Consider the following 6,526-nt stretch of genomic DNA (forward strand, 5'->3'; position numbering starts at 1 on the left):
TTCCCTAAAGCCAGTGAGCAGGGCAGCAAATGAGACTACAGGGACAATTGTCACCCTTCTCAAGAACCTTCCATGCTCCTTCCCAGACAATTTCATCCAATCGGTTCTTGACTGTGTGCAGATCTTCTTTTTGTTATTAGTGTGTGTCTGTGATACATAATAATTACACTCACTGTGAGGAATGGTACTTACACACATCTTCTCTGGGTCTTTTTCACTCTACTTTCCCCACTCCCTCTCTCCCTCCCTCCCCAGATTCCCTTCACATGTCCACGGAGACGACCTCCCTGCTTCTTCCCGTCTCTTTTATTTTGCTCTTTAAAGGGCTTATATTTTGGGTCCCTCATGTTAGAGAAACCGTGCTCCTCATCCAGAGAAACACTGAAGCCTCCAGAGAAACTGTTCTGAGTAAAGGAAACCAATGCATTCTGTCCTCCTGCTCTCTCCTGGCTCCACTAACACAGCACACACACCCCACACCCCACACCCCTCCTCCTACCCTTTACCCCCGCACCACGTGCTCCCTAAGCCTCAGAAAGAGGCAGGTTTCTGTGCTGCTAAAAAGCGTTAAATATATGGCCCTTCTTTCCCACCATTCATGTAATAATTGTTTGCTTGAAGTTAGTTATCTGTCTGCTTATTAGAACTAGGGGAAGGATGATTAATTAAGAATCTAGAAGGACACATGAGGAAAAGAGGCCATGGAGAGCCGAGCATGGAGGCGCACACTTATCATCCCAGTACTTGGGAGGCTGAGGCAGTAAGGAGTGCCTCAAGTTCCAGAGAAGCCTGGGCTACTTAGTGAGATCAAGGTCAGTCTGAAACACCTAGTAAGATCCTGTCTCAAAAAAAAACAAAAAAACAAAAAAAACAAAAAAACGCGGCAGGGAGGAGAAAGCATAAAGAGAGAATCGAGAGTATAAAGGTATCAAATAAATACTAACTGAATCATCTGATAAAGGTGTTCAGAAAGCACCAAGGGAGAAGCCATGCAAGGGATGAAACCCTCAGCTTCGGGACCCACGCCCTGCCTCGCGGCAAACGCTCTTGCTCAGAGAATGGAGCATCATGGGGAGAGAGCCCTGGGACCGCGGGCGGGTACAAGGACGGAAGAGGGGCCGGATTCCAACAAATAAAGACCCCAAGCAGCTAATCACCTGATGTCCTTGAAGCCCGTCGATTTGAAATACTGCCTCACCTCTACTTAGGACAAGCTAAGCTTTGCTGGGAGAAGCCCGGAGAGGAGGGGCGCTGGTGACAGCGCTGTGCCCGTTGTACTTTAAAGCGCTGACCTCAGATGTATACAAACAAAATCCCCACCAGAACACAAACTAACTGTTCTTTGAAGGAAATGTACTGGGCATTTGTTTTCTCATCCAGGCGCACTAATTATGAACAGATCCCTTCTCAATAAAACAGACACCTGACATAAGTCCGCGAGAAGCAAGTCCTGCTGTCTTACAGCTCCGATGAGGTCCGAGCACCACACAGTGAGCGGCCCAAGGCGGGGTGGGGGTGGGGCGGCGGGCCTGGGCAGCTGTAAAGGAAGCTCAGTTTCCCTCATTTCACTTCTGCAGGGTGCTTGGCTCCTGCAGGAAGAAGTCAGGGGTGAGAAGAAAGGAAACACAGGGGTGTAAAGAGGCATCCGAAGCCTCACAGAAAGTACCTCCCGGGCTTTGAGAAAATGTGTGTCAGAGTGACAGCAAGGAAAACCACCCCGGGGAGAAGGGGCCGGGAGCCACCGCGAGTGGGAGAGAGCACAGAGCAGGAGGCGAGAACATTCAGCTCTCGAGCCAGACTTCCTGAGCTCATTTCCCCGTTCACTGCTGACCAGCTGGATGATCTCCGCAAGGCGCTGTACACCTGCACGCCTCCGTGTTTTCATTTGTGAGACGTGGGTAATAACTTCCATGAGGTAATTGTGAGGATTAAATGAGTTAGCCCATACAAGATGCTCTGAAAATATAACTTGTCATCATTATATTATTGTTGTTTAACTGTTTGGTCATCTCTTTATTACATTTCTTCCAGTAGGCAAAATACCTTAATTTTTTAGCCATGTTAACCTCTAACTCTTCATGCAAATATGACCAAAGGAAACTCTTTGCCCTACAGGAAAGAAAAGGAAAAGGAATGAAAGAAGAACCCGAAGAAGACAAGTAGACTGAGATCAAGTCTCACCTGGACCTGCAGCCTGAGGACCCCAACCCCCAAGGGTTTGGCACTGTACTAGGGCGTCCACCAGTGATGGGCTTAGCCTGCCCGAGAACTACCTGGAGGACTTCCTTTAAGTGCTCTGAAAAACTCCAATCTGTCCTAGTGGAAACAGGTAGAAACTGCTCTTTCTTTCTTCCCAGGGTCTTCAATGCCCAAAAGGCCTATATGTAAGACCTTCTATGTTTCTATTTGATCTTAATTTGAGAGACTCTCCTTTACCATAACACATGAAAATGAACCCACAAACTGTACAGACATAATTGTCGGATAACTATATATGTGCTATTCTCTTTTCTAGCTGTTTTACCTAGGCATATATTTATACAAGTATTTTCCCTTTGCCATTTTGCTTGTAGGTGTGGTTCAGATTTCCAATAATTTTCACTAATCTCAGATTCTTTCATATGCACAGGCTCCACACATGGAAGCCACATACCTAATGGATAAAATAGCTAGTTCTGCCCTTAAGGTAGAAGGGTGTTCTCTGCAGCTCAATACATGGCAGGATTTGTTGTGAGATATGTCACATGAAATTTGTTTCTTCTTAAGATATTTTCACGAACGTATATATTAATTGTATATATTAATGGGATTCAGTGTGATTTTCCATACATTCAGGTATAAAAATTTGTAAATGGTTTACCTCTTAATATACTGGAGCAAATTTAGATTTATCCCTGTAATCATCTCACTCTTGCTCACAGTCATTTAAAACAGCATGTAAAAAGTTTTCATAGTCTATAACCAGTATCATATGTGCTACCGAGGTATTGAGATTCCTTTAATTCACTGATGAATCCTTAATAGGGATCCATGTCTTATTTATTTTTAAATTAACAATATTTTTGGTATTTAGGTTGTGCGACAGTTTTGATATATGTATAGTAGAGTGTTATGTGGCTAAACTAACATTATTACTTCACATACATATTTGTATGGTAACACTTAAAATCTACTCTCATAACAATTTTAAATATACAATATATTGTATTAACTACAGTCACATGATGTACAACAGATCCCTTGAAGTTATTTCTGCCTGATTGAAATGTATGCTTTGACCAACATCTACCTAATCTCCCCATCCCATGAGCTGGGGTATCACCATAACTCATACTTTTAATGAATAAACATCTCAAGAAAAATGTCCATCTATCCATTTGTTTTATTCCCTATAAACATTTTGGGGTATTTTTATCTAACTGTTATAAGCGTATGGTAGTGTATCATGTGTGAAACCCCAGCTCTGCGGACAGCCTCTTCCGGTCCCAGGGACTATAGCCGTTCTGCAAAATGCAGGACAGGAAACAGAGTGAGGAAGATTTTTCAGGCTCACATACACCTGACACCCAGACTACCAAGAAAAATTTCCTCAAGAGTCCTCACTTTGGGACTGATGTGTTTGCAGCATTAAGTAAATAGTCTGGCAGATGTTATGTGCTTAAGAAATATTTGAACAAATGATCCATGGAATTAGTGAACTAATCTTTCCCTAGTAGCTTGGCTTATTCCACTAAAAATAAGATGGTGGTCAAAATGCATGCACATTTTATGAACAGTCTCCACCGATACCTCCTAGTCTGATTCTGACAGTAATATAAATTGCCCTCAACCCTTTAATGAAGAAGCCGCTCCTCCTCTACACCCTTCTGGTGCTTTTCCTGGCCCACGTCTGCATTCTCATTTCCACCAGTGCCCACCACCTAGTTCCACTGATTTCTCTCTTCATGTCCACACTCACCACTCTGTGCTCTGTCATGTGATAATTTCCCTCCTCTCACCTTTTGTTTCATTGGGCCCTTATCTGTCTCACCCAGATCCATTTTCTCTTTCTCTCAAACTAAGTCTTTGTCCTTTTCAATTAATTTTAAACACACACACACACACACACACACACACACACTCCTGCTTCTGCCTCCACGGATGCTCTAAAACTCACCTATTACATCACAGTATCCACTGAAGGACTGAGAAAGTGGCAGAGAAGAGCTTTAAAAAATCACTTCGTTTATCCTGAAAGAGGAAGAATCGTAAGAACAGGAAAGGCTGGAGACTGATCACGTTAGCATGAAGCAGTATTACCGTACAGGACCCTTATATCAAGCAAGGGAGAAGCCATCTGCTTCCTTCTTGTGGGGGCAGATGTCAGTGTCGCCCCTGGGATCATTGAGCATGCAAAGAACCACATCACTAGTGCCAAGAGGGAGCGCTAATTCCAGAGATAATTAGTAGCTCCAGAAAAAAACAAAGTATTTGAAGATACGACATAAAGAATAATGACAGAAGCAATCACAATAAAATAAAAAACAGATAACATTTGTTATATCTGTCACTGTATTGTTTCACCATAAATTATCTCACTTAATTCTCAGAACAACCCAATGATAAAGGCACTATTATTATATCCATTTTGCTGATGAGAGAATAAAAGCTTAGAGAGATAAACATGTCAGTGTCCAAACTCAGACCTGAAACATGGATTAAGTGAGCTGAGAAATAATTTTGATGCAACTCTGAAGAATCAACGAATCAAAGTTATTTCAGTCAATGAAAAAAGAGACATAATAAATAAAGAACAAATTAAAATTTTGTACCACAAAAATCAAATTTATAAGCACGTAACCATCATGAGGAAAATGAAAATCAAAGCCAGGAGACATCACCTCACATGCATTAAGATGACGACTACTATTGAAAAATTGAAACTAAATTTTAAAGAGAAAATAACAAGTTTTGGCCAGGATATGGAGAAATTTTACATTGTTGGTGGGAATTTAAAATAAAACTGCTATGGGGAATAGGGTGATGGTTCCTCAAAACATTAAAAATAAAATTAACATATGATCTAGCAATTGCACTTCTGGGTATGTACCTGAAAAACTCAACTGTTCACAGACAGATATAAATGGATTTGGAAAATCTGGTGTATACATATTATGAGCACTGTTAAAAAGATAGGGGAAGGGCCGGGGATTTAGCTCAGCGGCAAAAGCGTTTGCCTGGCAAGCGCAAGGTCGTGAGTTCGGTTCCCGGTACCGGAGAAAAACCAAAAAAAAAAAAAAAAAAGATAGGGGATTCTGACGTAAGTGACAACAGTGTGCTAATTGAAAAAAGTCCCCCCCCAAAAAATATTGTATGACTCTACCTACATATATGGACTACTTATAGTAGTCAAATCATTGAGAAAGACTGTAGAGTAATAGTTGGCAGAGGCTATGAGAATAAGCAATGGGGAGTTATTGCCTGTAACAGTAACTGATACAAAGTCTGACAGTCATCTTTTGCAAGATGAAGAGTTCTGCATGTTTTGAATATATTATGTGTTGCTGAACTGTACAATTAAAAATGGTTAACATGGTAAATTTTATATGTGTATTTTATCACAATAAAAAATTGAGGGGAAAAATTTATCTTATATGAACAATTAAAGTACACTAACATTGTTGTAAGGAGAATAATTCTTCTTCACTCATATACAAATTTTTAACAAAGAAATTGCTAAGAACCTAAGGATCAGAACAGAAGATGCAGAAATAACTCCAAACACACTCCAAACTCAGCCATCTTATCTTTGACAAAGGCACTAAACACCTTCACTGGAAGGAAGGTAGTCTCTTTAATAAATGCTTTTGGGAAAACTGGCTGTCCACATGCTAAAGATTAACCCTAGGCCAGTATCTCTCAGCATGCACGAAGCAAAAATTGAAATGGATAAAAGAGCTAATTATTAAGCTAGAAACACAATCTGCTGGAAGATAGAATAGGTTAAACTCTTTTTTCCTATTATGTATAGTTTTATTTCTTTCTTATTCCTTTGAAATATTTACTATTCATGTCTTCTTTAAGGTTATTGGTACAATTTAGATATACATAATGATCATATTCATCATAGAGAATTTGTACTTGTACATGATACATTTTGATTGCTCTTTTTTCCCAATCTCCTCTCCTTCCTTCAACCCTTCTTCCCTTCCTTATTTCCAAAGTTTTGTTTCCATTTTATCTTTCTTTTATCATTTTTTTCTTTTCCCTTTCTTCCTTTCCCCTTTCCTCTTCCTAGTTCCTTTTTTCTTTTAAAAAATTTCTTTGTATTTCACAACATCTACTGTATTTTACTCCTTATTTACTCCTTCATTTTCTCACATCAGGGAGACAATACAATATTTACACATGAGTGTGTGATTTATTTCATTTAAGAACATGGCCTCAAGGTGCATTCATTTACCCAGAAATGTCTTAAGTTTATCCTTCTTTATGGCTGAGTAATACTCCATTGTATTAAAAAACCACATCTTTTTATCTATTCTTC

General features: G+C 40.1%; 2 protein-coding genes across 3 annotated transcripts in view; both read right to left on the reverse strand.

Annotated features, from left to right (window-relative positions):
• LOC102012951 (olfactory receptor 52N2) overlaps window positions 1-6,526 on the reverse strand; it is a 163,249-nt gene that overhangs the window by 149,883 nt on the left and 6,840 nt on the right. The gene's annotated exons all lie outside the window — the stretch shown is intronic.
• Window positions 1-6,526, reverse strand: part of LOC106146227 (olfactory receptor 56A4-like) — a 99,394-nt gene that overhangs the window by 86,016 nt on the left and 6,852 nt on the right. The window lies entirely within an intron of this gene.

The sequence above is a fragment of the Chinchilla lanigera genome, unplaced genomic scaffold, assembly GCF_000276665.1.
Source record: "Chinchilla lanigera isolate Chin_1 unplaced genomic scaffold, ChiLan1.0 scaffold00013, whole genome shotgun sequence".
Taxonomy (NCBI): Eukaryota; Metazoa; Chordata; class Mammalia; order Rodentia; family Chinchillidae; genus Chinchilla; species Chinchilla lanigera.